The sequence below is a fragment of the Cydia strobilella genome, chromosome 25, assembly GCF_947568885.1.
Source record: "Cydia strobilella chromosome 25, ilCydStro3.1, whole genome shotgun sequence".
In the NCBI taxonomy this organism is placed as follows: Eukaryota; Metazoa; Arthropoda; class Insecta; order Lepidoptera; family Tortricidae; genus Cydia; species Cydia strobilella.
This window is the reverse complement of record NC_086065.1, coordinates 9,111,827-9,125,526: the sequence shown is the minus strand read 5'-3', so window position 1 is coordinate 9,125,526 and position 13,700 is coordinate 9,111,827. Positions and strand designations below refer to the sequence as shown.

The window sequence follows — 13,700 nt, the reverse complement described above, 5'->3', positions numbered from 1 at the left end:
TCCCTCAATGCTGAGGATCGTGACATCATGTCCTTCTGTTGAAGATCAGGTTCCTCCATAGGCTTCTATTCTTCGCCAAGCGCATGGCCTCGTGCAGTTTTAATTGCATAAGTGCAGTGATTTGACACACCATCTAGTAGGAGGAGGGCCCTGAGGTCTGGTGCCTTCAACTTTACCCGTCATTATAACATTCTCCAGGCTATCCGAGGAGCGACGTGAGAGGTGTCCGAAGTAAATGAGTATTAGGTCCGGCATATTGTTGACAACCGGCGTTTTATGCGTAGAGTACGTACGTAAGTACTTTTTTGACGACCGGTCTGGCCTAGTGGGTAGTGACCCTGCCTGTGAAGCCGATGGTCCTGGGTTCGAATCCCAGTAAGGGCATTTATTTGTGTGATGAACACAGATATTTGTTCCTGAGTCTTGGGTGTTTTCAATGTATTTATGTATTTGTATATTATATATATCGTTTTCTGAGTACCCATAACACAAGCCTTCTTGAGCTTACTGTGGGACTTAGTCAATCTGTGTAAGAATGTCCTATAATAATATTTATTTAAAAAAAAAAAAAAAAAAAAAAAAAAAAAAAAAAAAAAAAAAAAAAAAAAACTTGTATTTACTTAACGTTTATCCAAAGAAAAACTTTGATTAATAAAAATAATAACATTCAGTCGCATGCAGATTGTGCGCTATGTTGCTATAAAATTTTGGCAGGCGCTTAGTTTAGGCCTTCTTAATTTTTAGGGTTCCGTACCCAAAGGGTAAAAACGGGACCCTATTACTAAGACTCCGCTGTCCGTCTCTCCGTCTGTCCGTCTGTCTGTCTGTCACCAGGCTGTATCTCATGAACCGTGATAGCTAGACAGTTGAAATGTTCACAGATGATGTGTTTCTGTTGCCGCTATAACAACAAATACTAAAAAGTACGGAACCCTCGGTGGGCGAGTCCGACTCGCGCTGGGCCGGTTTTTATTCTTAGCTTTTATTAATTTAAACTCTGTTACGCTCTAAATAAAATAAATCCTTTGATCCGCAATGGGAGGTTTACGGAGTACGGACAAAAATATGATAAAATCTCAATGTGACATTTTTAAACACATTAATTCGCTTTAACACAATCTCATCAAGCCGACATCATTTTTAGGGTTCCTTACCCACAAAGGGTAAAAACGGGACCCTTACTAAGACTCCGCTGTCTGTCTGTCTGTCATGTCTGTCTGTCACCAGGCTGTATCTCATGAACCGTGATAGCTAGACAGTTGAAATGTTCACAGATGATGTATTTCTGTTGCCGCTATAACAACAAATACTAAAAAGTAAGGAACTCTCGGTGGGCGAGTCCGACTCGCATTTGGCCGGTTTTTAGGGTTCCGTACCCAAAGGGTATAAACGGGACCCTATTACTAAGACTCCGCTCTGTCTGTCCGTCTGTCACCAGGCTGTATCTCATGAACCGTGATAGCTAGACAGTTGAAATTTTCACAGATGATGTATTTCTGTTGCCGCTATAACAGTAAATACCAAAAACAGAATAAAATTTATTTATTTATCAAACAAGTTAAACAGTATGACAATAAAAATACCAAACCAATAAATATAGAAATAATTAAATGAGGCTCCCATACAACAGACGTGATTTTTTTGCCGTTTTTTGCGTAACCCTTCGTGCGCAAGTTTGACTCGCACTTGGCCGTTTTTTTTCCTCTTATATAGGAGCGGCTAATGTGCTCAAAAATATCTGAACACGCATTCTAACGCCTCATTGACAATAGAAGCGTGTTCAGATATTTGTGAGCACCTTGGCCGCTCCGATATATCTGACGGCTGTACTTGGAGTTGGATTAGCTCTTAAACTGGAGGTAAATGGTCTTAAACATTAAGAATTCCAAAGCCGAATAGGAATTCGTTTCAAAACAACAAGTCTGTTATCATTCAATCAAAGCCCGAAGCCGTTTAGAAACTCATAGGATTCCGTAAAATGACCAGTCTAGAGACCTTGCCCATTGGACTTGGACACAGTCTGAATAACTAAGCTGACTCGTTCTAGTATCTCAAAGTACCGCATCACTGACTAGTCACCTTTTAAGGAGATGTCCTTGTCTATACCTGTGCGGAATTCGCTAGCTTAACCAGGAAACAAGTTAGAGAAATAGGGTTATGTGTTTGCGACAAAATTGCGCGAAATCGTCGATTACACGCCTAGCGTAGGCGGCAGAATGAATCAGCTGGGCGAAAAATCAATAGTTTTGTCGCTTGCTTTACAACTGCACGTTTAACTAGCTTAAAATAAAGTCTAGACTTGAAAAAATGAATAAAAAGTAACGATTACATCAGCGTGGTTACTGTTATACAAATATTTAGCCTAAATTGAAAGTTTGAGTCACTAATTATTGAGAACTAAATTAAATTTAACACCGCAGTGAATGCAGCCACAGGTGACGCGGGTATCCGAACGCACCAGATGGCGCAGTGTATCCGAGATGTTATTACATGAATGGGGCGTGTGAGTGCTTGTGACATAAAATTGTGTTTTGTGATTATTTAAACCCTAATGGAGACTAAAAACAGTAAGTTATTATAGTTAATTATATTATCTAACTAATTTAAGAGTCGCAAAATTGTAGTGCTTATAGATAACGAGTAAAAATTGAGAACCCGTACATATGTCCCATCAGACGTATAACCCGACCGAATTTAGGTCGCGCTGTTCGCGGTGCACTTCCTCCCGCTCCCGTTCTTCCGCAATCGATCGGGTTACATTCCCGCCATCTTGTTCGAGCTTTCAGGATTTCGTATAAATATATCGATCGAAAGCTTACCGTAACCCAATTCCGTTTGAATTCTCGTCTATAACTAGTCTTTGAGGCAATAAACTTGCCAGAATAGCTTCCGTAGTCATTATTATTTAGTAAATGTTTAAAAACGCTTTGTTGACATAAGGGTCTTGCTTGAAACTCCTGAAAAACTTGCTTTACGGTCCAGTTTTTTGGTCAAAGAGCCAAAAAAGTTAGCTTAATGAGTTTTCTAATTGCCTCTCTCAAGGTTTTAGCGATGTTTGTTAGCATGTTTCTATGGCCTTGCCTTACGCGCCTACATCGACACAAGAGGTGACATCAGAAATTTTAAATAGATTTGATCACGAATACAGTGTTTTTGGAGTGCGCGTCCTCCGACCAACAAGCTTGGGGCTTGCCTTTTATTACGTGTGTCTGATAAGCTCGATCTAATTTCGCCAAAAAACTGCAATCAGCTGTTTTTGAAGTTTAAGAAAAAAGTAGTTTTAGGGCTGTGAAAATCGTATTCAGCCAAATATGTCACTTTAAGTGATGCGGCCGAAAATCGATAATTTCACCAAATCGACTTTTTCAATGGCTAGCAAACACTGCTAGCAAATGTTACACAGCATTTTATTTGTGCATACTAAAACATTTGACAATCAACATTATATTATTATTCAATTACAATAACCATTAGGCTAACTGTAATAATGACTGGAATATGGCATAAATAGTGAGCATATTTTGTGCTACTAATATTTAGCCTGATTTAATATAGGTTACAATTGGTCAAATTTTAAATTTACAAAAGGTATTTTTTAGGGTGCCGTACCCAAAGGGTAAAAACAGGACCCTATTACTAAGACTCCGCTGTCCGTCTGTCTGTCTGTCACCAGGCTGTATCTCATGAACCGTGATAGCTAGACAGTTAAAATTTTCACAGATGATGTATTTCTGTTGCCGCTATAACAACAAATACTAAAAAGTACGGAACCCTTGGTGTGCGAGTCCGACTCGCACTTGGCCGGTTTTTTTAACCAGAGACAAAGTCCAGCTTAGATTATTGGAATTAATTGATAAACCAATTATATTTAAATTAAATGCAGCGGTTAATGATGTGGTTTATAATTACTAATTGATATAGTGTAATCAGTTTATCCTTGTACATTTATTCTCCGGAAGATACTATTTTATTTAAACGGGAAATGCTTTATGTTCATTGAGTGTTTTCATTGATTACATTACTCATACGGCAGGAAAATCAGAATAAGAAAAATAACAGTACCCGTACCACGAGTCACTGTGCTGACAGTGTTAACACTAACATCATTTTTATATACGCTACAAGATACAAGACATTTATTGGTAAAAGTTAATGATTTACAGGTCAGTAAATAGGTAAACCCCTACGTAATTTACTTTCTAGACATCTCGCTCACACTAATATGACAGTACGAGCAGGGTGCATAGAAAGTAAATTACGTTCACAATAGCATTTATATCAGTGCCAAACTGGTGACAGCTGTGTAGTCTGATGACTGATTTGTAGTACTTACTTACTTAATGGCGCAGCGACCCAAAATGAGTCTTGGCCTCCGTCACGAGTATACGCCAGTCGTCTCGATCCTGTGCCATCTCCCGCCAGTTATCGGCATGGAGAGCGCTCAAATCTACTCCAACAGCATCGCCCCAGCGATACCTGGGACGTCCGACCGGCCTCCGCCCCACCTGGCGTCCCAAGTACGCCCTTTTAACGCCGCGATCCTCCTCCATTCTCAATACTAGATTTGTAGTAATAATTTTTTATTATTGTAAAACATTTTATTTTGAAGAAGTGGTGTTGTTTTTTAACCAGATATAATCAACATTTTAATGTCAGCCAAAAGTTGTCCACTGTTGATCATTTGTGCAGTTATCGCACTGTTCAGATCCGCACGACACTCTGTTGTGTGTGAGACAGCATTGTGTGTTTAAATCAATGCCCCACTTGCACACCGGAGCAGCATGTGATTTACATCCAATGTGAAGACTGCTTTACCTGTAGTCTAGCGATTTAATTTTATAGATGTAAATAGTCATATTATAAAGACTTATTCTTTTTAGGGTTCTGTACCCAAAGGGTAAAAACGGGACCCTATTACTAAGACTCCGCTGTCCGTCTGTCTGTCACCAATCTGTATCTCATGAACCGTGATAGCTAGACAGTTGAAATTTTCACAGATGATGTATTTCTGTTGCCGCTATAACAACAAATACTAAAAAGTACGGAACCCTCGGTTCGCGAGTCCGATTCGCACTTTGGCGGTTTTTTTCTAGTGACTACAGTAGGTCTGCCTTCCACAGTTCTAGCACAGGAGCGGCGGGACACTATTTCGCCCTAGAGAATTCGAGATAAACTACTATTTTCCTAATTAGAGGCATGGCAGTTTATCTCGCGGGTGAAATACTGTCGTGCCGCTCTTGAGTTAGGCCTACAGATCTAAGATTTAGATATTTATTCTCATAATATAAAATTACAATATAAATTATCCTAGACTAATCTACACGAATTTATATTATGATTGTCAGTACATACAATTTACATTATTTGATAAATTCAAAATTAAGAATGAACAGTTGCTTTTGACAAAAATCCACCCTTGGCATGGTCACAGAATAAGTAATAGTATTAATTATCATACAGAACGGCCACGCACCGCCCCGCCCCGACTCGAAACCTCGCCCCGCGACAGCAAATTGACGGCCGTTTGCCGGCCGCTCTGCACTATTTTTAAGCAACTTACTCACACTATGACGCATGACGCGTGTACAGACGTGCCGTTCACACATAGAAACGCAAGTGATTTTTGATGTATAGCGTGTCCGCCCTGTGGCATGGTATCCAAAGACTCATGAGTTTACATTATACACAGTTGATTGCTAAGTGGTAAACAAACATAATGTAACCAACGCCTACTAGGGTATGGTTTAGTTCAAATATTTGAAGACCTTGACCTGCCTGTTTACTGGATTATCTGGTCACTTCATCACTACACAGTATAAAAGTCTCTTTCCGCTGTCTGTAGGTATGTCTGTCCCTATGTATGCTTAGATCTTTAAAACTACGCAACGGATCTTGATGCGGTTTTTTTAAATAGATAGAGTCATTCAAGAGGAAGGAGACGGAGGAGGATTAGTAGTAAACTCTTTATTGTACAAAAATACATATTAAAAATTACATGGTACAAATAATAAGATGTACAAAGGTTTATATGTATAATTTGTAAGTTTTGAGTTTTGTGTAAATTAGTTGAACTACCCGTGCGTGCGGCGGGCGGGCGGAGGCGGGTCGGGGGGGGGGGGGGGGGGGCATTTAAGTGGGGATCCAGCTTTAAGGTCAGGGGGGGGGTCACAAGGTCAAATCTAGTAATTTTTTCGCAAATAACGCTAAAACTAGGTCATATATTAGAAGTATACAAATCAGCTTCATGCAGGCAAGCCTTCCAGTCCGTAGCCATGGGCCATAGAGAAATAAGTAAGCATAGAGTGTTCACTCCATACCAATTACCAAAACACTTATTATTTTCGTAGTCGACACATCTAGCGTCAAGTAGCGGATTTATCAGTACATTTATTTTTTTATGTCGTAGCTGACTAGGTATAATAACTTCTTACTAACCGCCTCAGTTAAACGGTAGACCTAAGAATCCTAAGATACAACACTCTACTTTGACTTTGTCAAAATACCCAGAACGCCTATAGCTCGGCCTCTTACGTTTCCGAGAAACACTGACGCCATTGATAATGTTAAAATACGTGACCGTTGAAAGTATTGCAATTATATTAAATGACTCATCGTCTAGCTAGTACTAGCTTTTGCCTGCGTCTTCGTTTGCGTAGAGTTAGTAATTTGGGTAGCTTATTTTTTATCCAATCTGCTTTTTATCGATTTTCCGTACAAACTTACAACCCCCCTTTTTACCCCCTTAAAGGATGATTTCTGGGATAAAAACTACCCTATGTCCTTTTTCGGGACTCAAACTATATCTATACCGAATTTCAACTAAATCGGTTCAGCGGTTTAAGCGTGAAGAGGTAACATACAGACAGACCAACTTTCGCATTTATAATATTAGTATGGATAGAGGGGTACCGAGAAACTAATTCATAATATTATGTCCACTATTGGGCCAAATTGGGAGAGTCCCAACATCTAATAAATGGTAGGGGAGCCCAAGAGGGGATTTTTGTAGTTACTCGAGCGTGTCCGATTATCTTGATACCCGCGGAGTCTACCTTAAGACTTAACCACTTTTAGCCGTCTATTTTGATCCGTTGGTTGGTGGGGGGGGGGGGGGGTTAAAAATCGTGGCCGCCAATGCTTTAGACATCATTTATTGGTAATTGGTAGTTGTCACAACTTACATTTTGGGTACTTAATTATTTTAAATTACATATTATTTACATACAACTTATTTGTTTAAATAATAAATAAAATAAAATAAAAATTATTTAATTCAGACTTTCAAAAAAATCCATATTTTGTTAGTAAACTTAAACTAGGGCAACCTATAAACTAAGTGTTAGTCTAATTATAACATTTACAACATTTACTATACAATTAAGAGCTAGCCATAAAAACAAAAACAAATACAAACAAATCCCTACTTACTTTATTAATTTGTACTGCCTATTTATTGAGATCACAATTTCGAAGAAAAGCTTGTAATTATTACATATTTATTATTCAATTATTATAATTAAGTGATTATTCGTACATATTATTCGATTTTGTTCGATTCGATTCTTTATAACTGTAGGAACATTTTCCAATAAGCCATTTTTTAAATTTATATTTAAAGCATTTAATAAGTAAAGGCAAACCCGCTAAAAGTATCCACCCAATTGGCAGTGTTTCGTAATCATCCTTAAATGAAAGATCGGGCGGGTCAATTAGGCCGCGTTATCGAGAAATACTGCAATGGCCGACTCATGTAATCGACGCAGGGCACAGACTGAGGCGATTCCACAGCCGGAGCGTTTTTCTCAATTTTTACGGTTCCGTACCTCGAAAGGAAAAAACGGAACCCTTATAGGATCACTTTGTTGTCCGTCCGTCCGTCCGTCCGTCCGTCCGTCTGTCTGTCTGTCTGTCTGTCTGTCTGTCTGTCAAGACCCTTTTTCTCAGGAACGCGTGGAGGTATCAAGCTGGAATTTATATCAAATACTCAGGTCTACTGTCCCTTGGAGCTGTGAAAAAATCAGACTTCTAAGCCAACGCAATCAAAAGATACAACCGTTTATGCCGTAAATTTCCGCAAATTTTCGACACTCACAAGGGAATCAAAACCTACAAGGTACTTCCCGTGAACTCAGAATCTTGAAATTTGGTACGAAGCAACGTCTTATAGCACAGATAAAGGAAAAATTGCGAAAACCGTAAATTTTTAGTTACATCATGTAATAAAAATATCTTTTTGTACGGAACCCTCGGTGCGCGAGTCCAACTCCCACTTGGCCGGTTTTTTTTTACTTGTGGCAATCGTCTTTCCTCAAATTTGGCGTTGTCGCTAAATTGCAGTCACCTGGAATAATATGTTACTCTTCGAAGGCCGCAAAATATCTGACATGCACGATCTTATTCGTAGAGCCAAAGATAGATATAACTCCGTAATAGATGGATACAGTCTAAGGAAAAAACGTGCCTCGAAAATCAAGAAAATTTGATTCTCGTTCAGAGGGCGCTACTAGTTTTGGCCTACAGTCGTATGGATGGCGTTGACGGTTTCGTTTGTTATTTAACAATTTTAACGCATATCAGTGAAAGAACATGGGTCAAAATCATCAAAATAATTAATGCAAATAAAAAAAATCATTTATCTATATTTAAGGTGGTTCGACTAGGTTACCCAAAGCTTAAACCCCGCTAGATGGCGTCACTTTCGCAAATTTTCGGGTTTTATTTTTTTGTGGAATAGTGTTGGTATCTGTATACTTAAAAGTATGTTTAGCGCACTCTTTACATAAATATTGAATTATTATAATAAACATTGAATACTTCATTAGTGCAAAAAACACTTTTAAAGTCGACAGAGTGTTTCTGTCATGCTATTTCCTACTATTACTCACACATGCGAACAGTGTTTCCGTGATGCTTGTAGTAGACAATTTCATGCACTGTAAGTATGCTGCAATGGCGTTGCGGTATGTTCGTGGAAATACGTGCAAGAGGATTCGGGTTCGAGACTGGTACGTCAGGGGTACTTTTTTTGTCCTTTTTGTGTTATCTTATGTTTCTTATACCTTTTATTCTTCGAATTCTTGTCCGATTCCGATATAACCGAAATATATTTCAGTGATATCGGAAACGGCTCTAACGATTTCGATGAAATTTGCTGTAAGAGGTTCGATCTAGCTAGGTCTTATCTCTGGGAAAACGAGTATTTTTGAGTTTTTACTTATGTTTTCTTTTTCTCCCAGATATTCAGTATAAATATAAATTAGTTTATAACGTTTTATAAAAATATGTGACGTTTTGAACTAAAAGGTACCACATTGTCGGTTGTCGATTAGGTTGATTTCATTTTGAAGCTTTATGGAAATATGACAACAATAAGTAGGTACCCGTTTGGTTGAAAACGCCACATATATTGAAAACCTGACTTTCACAAATCTCACCTTTTTGGGTTCTTCCAACTCAGAAAGGATGGAGAATACTGACGATTCTTAGTAGCACTAGCCCAAGGAAGTCCAGGTTTGTAAGTGTTAAGTATCAGTTTTTTTTTAAAGGGCTAAATATAGTTCTACAAGTAAAGCAATCCCTTACTGCCCAGCCTCTATAGTATTTTTCAAACTGGAAGGGTACGATGATAGATTTCATCTGCATACAATTTATAACCTAATAATGCCAAATGTTGCAAAATCATATTGAATTGAGATCTATCATCGTACCCTTGCAGTTTGAAATAGTTATTTACGATACAAGTGCGGAAAAGAAAAAATTCGAAACGAGTGGCGACAGATTAAAACACGACCGCAGAGAGTGTTTTAAATCGACACGAGTTGCGAATTACCTATTCGCACGTGTATCGTACAACGTTTTACAGTACATATGGCCCTTTAAACTTTCGACATATGCATGAAAAGTGCTCTTTACGCACTAGGGCGAGAAAGTTGCACCATATGTACTGTAAAATACTTTTTAGTACATATGGTGCTACATATACGTTACCGCCCTAGTGCGGTAATTAGTACAATACGTGCATATGTCGAAAATGTAAAGGGTCATAATTATGTACTGTAAAACGTTGTACAATACACGTGCGAAAAGGTAATTCGCAATTCATGTCGATTAAAACACTTCCTTCGGTCGTGTTTCAATTTATCGCCACTCGTTGCCAATTTCCTACTTTTCGCACTTGTATCGTAATGTACTAATGATAAAGTAGTAATTGTAAAATAAAATTAAAACTTTTTTTATACATTTTTTTTTGGATTCAAGTAGGTACAGTGAGTAACAACATTGCATGGCCTTCTAATTATAACTATTATAGAAAACGGGATATTTATCATGTTTATTTATATTATTTATTTCTCGATATTTTGGCCGGTCTTGCAAGACCAGTCGTTGTGGAGATCCCTGGGGAGGCCTATGTCCAGCAGTGGATGTCTTGTTGGTGTAGATGGATTCACACAACAAATGAAATAACATTTTTTCATATTTGTTATCCGTAGTTGTCCCTGTACCTGAAAGAAAAATAATATCATGATAGCACAAAATCTCTAATGTTATAGGAAGAAAGATGATGCAACAATATGGATTCTAATAAAGTTATCATTTACTTACCTAGTAATAATTGTGTTTTTCATTCATAGACAAAATTCCATAATTTTCATCCCCAGGAAATGTTTTATTTTACTTTATTGCAGTGAGGATGTCCTGATTTTTTCTGGCTAATGAAGGAAAACATTTTATTCTTGGAATGCCTCTTCATTTTGCACAATACCTAAAAAAAACCTAGAGTTAGTGACACATTGACTATTCGGCAACCAAAACAGTAATAATTACATTATATAGGTATTGTTCACTGCTTATATCTACCAGAAAGATAAAATGGAAGAAAGGCTGTCTCAAGATTTCCAAACAAATATAAAGTTTTTCTGGAAGTCCGTTCGTTTAGCCAGGGGTAACACCCAGAGTTCTGAGCTAAAGTCAATAAAAGACAAGAATGGAAGATTAGTGAATGAGGAAGAATGCATCTTAGAAAGATGGAAAGAGTATTTTGAAAGTTTGTTTGATAAAGAGGAGGCAAGCACGTTAATTTCGGAGTTGAATGAAAGCATTGAGAACGTGTCGGAGAACGAAGATAGTATTAGCATGGATGAAATTGTGAAAGCGTTGAAAGGAATGAAATCAGGAAAGGCTGCAGGATATGATAGAGTTTCTGTCGAGATGCTGAAAGCTGGACAAGGCATTGTAGCAAGTCAGTTGTACCGCCTTTTCAATATGTGCTTGAGAACCGGTCAAGTGCCCAGGGACTGGTGCAAGGCCGTCATTGTACCTCTTTACAAAGGAAAGGGATCACAACTGGATTGCAAAAACTACAGAGGCATTAGCTTACTCAGCGTCGTCGGCAAATTGTATGCAAAGATATTGATTGAAAGAGTAGTGAAAGAAACCGATGAGAAAGTATGGGATGCACAAGCGGGATTCCGAAAGGGTATGGGATGTACGGATCAAGTCTTTTCCTTGCGATGCATAGCCGAAAAGCATTTGGCTAAAGGTCAGAAGGTCTATTGCGCTTTCGTGGATTTGGAAAAGGCTTATGACAGAGTGGTGAGGAATGAACTTTGGTCGGTACTGTCGGTGTATGGATTGAGCGGCCGTCTCATTCAGGCACTGAAATCGCTCTATGAGGATTCCAGTGCTTGTGTGAGAGTAAACGGGTCGTACACTGAGTGGTTTAGCATCGAAAAGGGTGTTAGGCAGGGATGTGTAGCGTCACCGTGGCTGTTTAATCTGTTCATGGACAGTAGTTTGCATGATTTGAGAAATGATGAATGTGGGCTGAGAATGAGTGGGTTACCCGTCAAATGTCTTCTTTACGCTGATGACCTGGTATTGCTAGCGTCATCGGGTGAAGAGTTGCAGGAGATGGTAACTAGAATGCTTGGATCTTTTGAAAGGAAAGGAATGAAAATTAATGTAAGTAAGACGAAAGTAATGGTATTTGAAAAGGAAGAATATATGACAAACTGTGAAATTTTGATTGGTCAAGAAAGAGTAGAACAAGTGAAAGAGTTTGTGTATCTGGGAACCTTATTCACTAGGGACGGTAAGCATGATAAAGATATTGAAAGGAGAGTGAGTGCTGGAAATCGCGTGAATGGGGCACTTAATGCTTTTATGAGCAGCCAGAAGGTGTCGCAAAAGGCACGGTTGGCTGTGCATAGAGGGGTGCTGGTGCCTACACTTATGTATGGTAGCGAAAGTTGGGTATGGCAGAAGAGGCATCAGAGCCAAGTGAATGCAGTGGAAATGAGAGCGTTGAGAAGTGTGTGTGGTGTGAGATTACAAGATAGAATTAGGAACAGTGTGATAAGGGAAAAGTGTGGACTGAACGAAGATGTAGTGACAAAAATTGAGAAAGGTATGTTGAGATGGTTTGGACACGTGGAAAGAATGAGTGAAAGAAGGCTAACAAAGAGAGTGTATAAGGGAGAGGTAGAAACGGGAGTTGGAAGGGGCAGACCTCGGCGGACTTTCTCTGATCAGATCGGGGAAATCCTGAAGAAAGGCCAGGTCAAGAGCACCCTAAACCGGCGAGCGTGTATGAGGAATGTTATGAAAGTGAAGGAAGCGAAAGAGGTATGTCAGGATCGCAGCAAGTGGAAATCCGTGGTCTCTGCCTACCCCTCCGGGAAATAGGCGTGATTATATGTATGTATGTATGTTATATCTACCATTACGGGAGAAGTGAGAATTATTTTCTAAAAAGATCGGCACGAGAAAATTACAATGTACAATGAAGGAATGAAACTGTACCTACCTTACGAAACTTCACCATCATGAATTCCGCTTCAATTGAGTCTGAATTTTTCTGGATTTTCGCGGACCAGAACCGATGATTTTTGTAACTTGATTTAGCCGTTGCTATCATTTTCAATTTATACAAACAAATTGACACAATAAACATGACCCTATGTGTCAGTGTCAACACTGTCAAATAAAATGCACTAAACATGACGGCACTGCAAATCCTGCCAGGTCGGCCAGGCAACGTCGCCAACGTCATAGAGTGGCAACGCCGCACGCAACGTATTTGTACACGACATTTGTGACACACACATACGTAAAATTGATGAAAAAATTACGTTGATTTATGTATGATTTCTGTATGAAACAAAGTTTTTCTATTAATTTAGCGCAAACGAATATTCGAAAGTAGATAAATGAGCAAATATTTGTGTAGTAATAGTGTGTAGTGCCTTAATTAAAGCAGATTGAATTTTGTATGAAAATCGAACCACCTTAAATACATTTTATCGTATTTTTACAAATCTTCAATATTAGTTTTAAAGTGTGTCGACAGATGGCAGTGAATTTACTGGGGTTACAAAATTTACTATGACAGTACCGCTCTAGTATAAGTTACTCTATGGTAGAGCCATAAGAGCGTGACATATTTTTGCGGCCTTCGAAAAGTAACATATTATTGTTGTAAATACCTGTATTTATTAAAACTGAATTAGTAAGTTTTTTTTTTGCTTGGACCAATCACTTTTAGCTACGAAGGTTAATTGTTGTTAGTACAATTCTTACGGAATTAGAGCAATACAATACGACGGTTTACAATCAGTGTTGGTCGAACGTTAATTGCAATTAATCATTAACCAGTACAAATTGAACCGTAAACCGTAACGGACGTTTGTACTGGTTTATGG

General features: G+C 38.6%; 1 protein-coding gene across 1 annotated transcript in view; it reads left to right on the top strand.

Moving 5' to 3' along the window:
* Positions 1–2,344: 2,344 nt before the first annotated feature.
* Positions 2,345–13,700, top strand: part of LOC134752770 (talin-1) — a 168,635-nt gene continuing 157,279 nt past the window's right edge. Inside the window, exon 1 of the mRNA XM_063688465.1 lies at positions 2,345–2,567. The gene's annotated coding sequence lies outside the window, so the exon portion shown is untranslated. The remainder of the gene's footprint in view (positions 2,568–13,700) is intronic.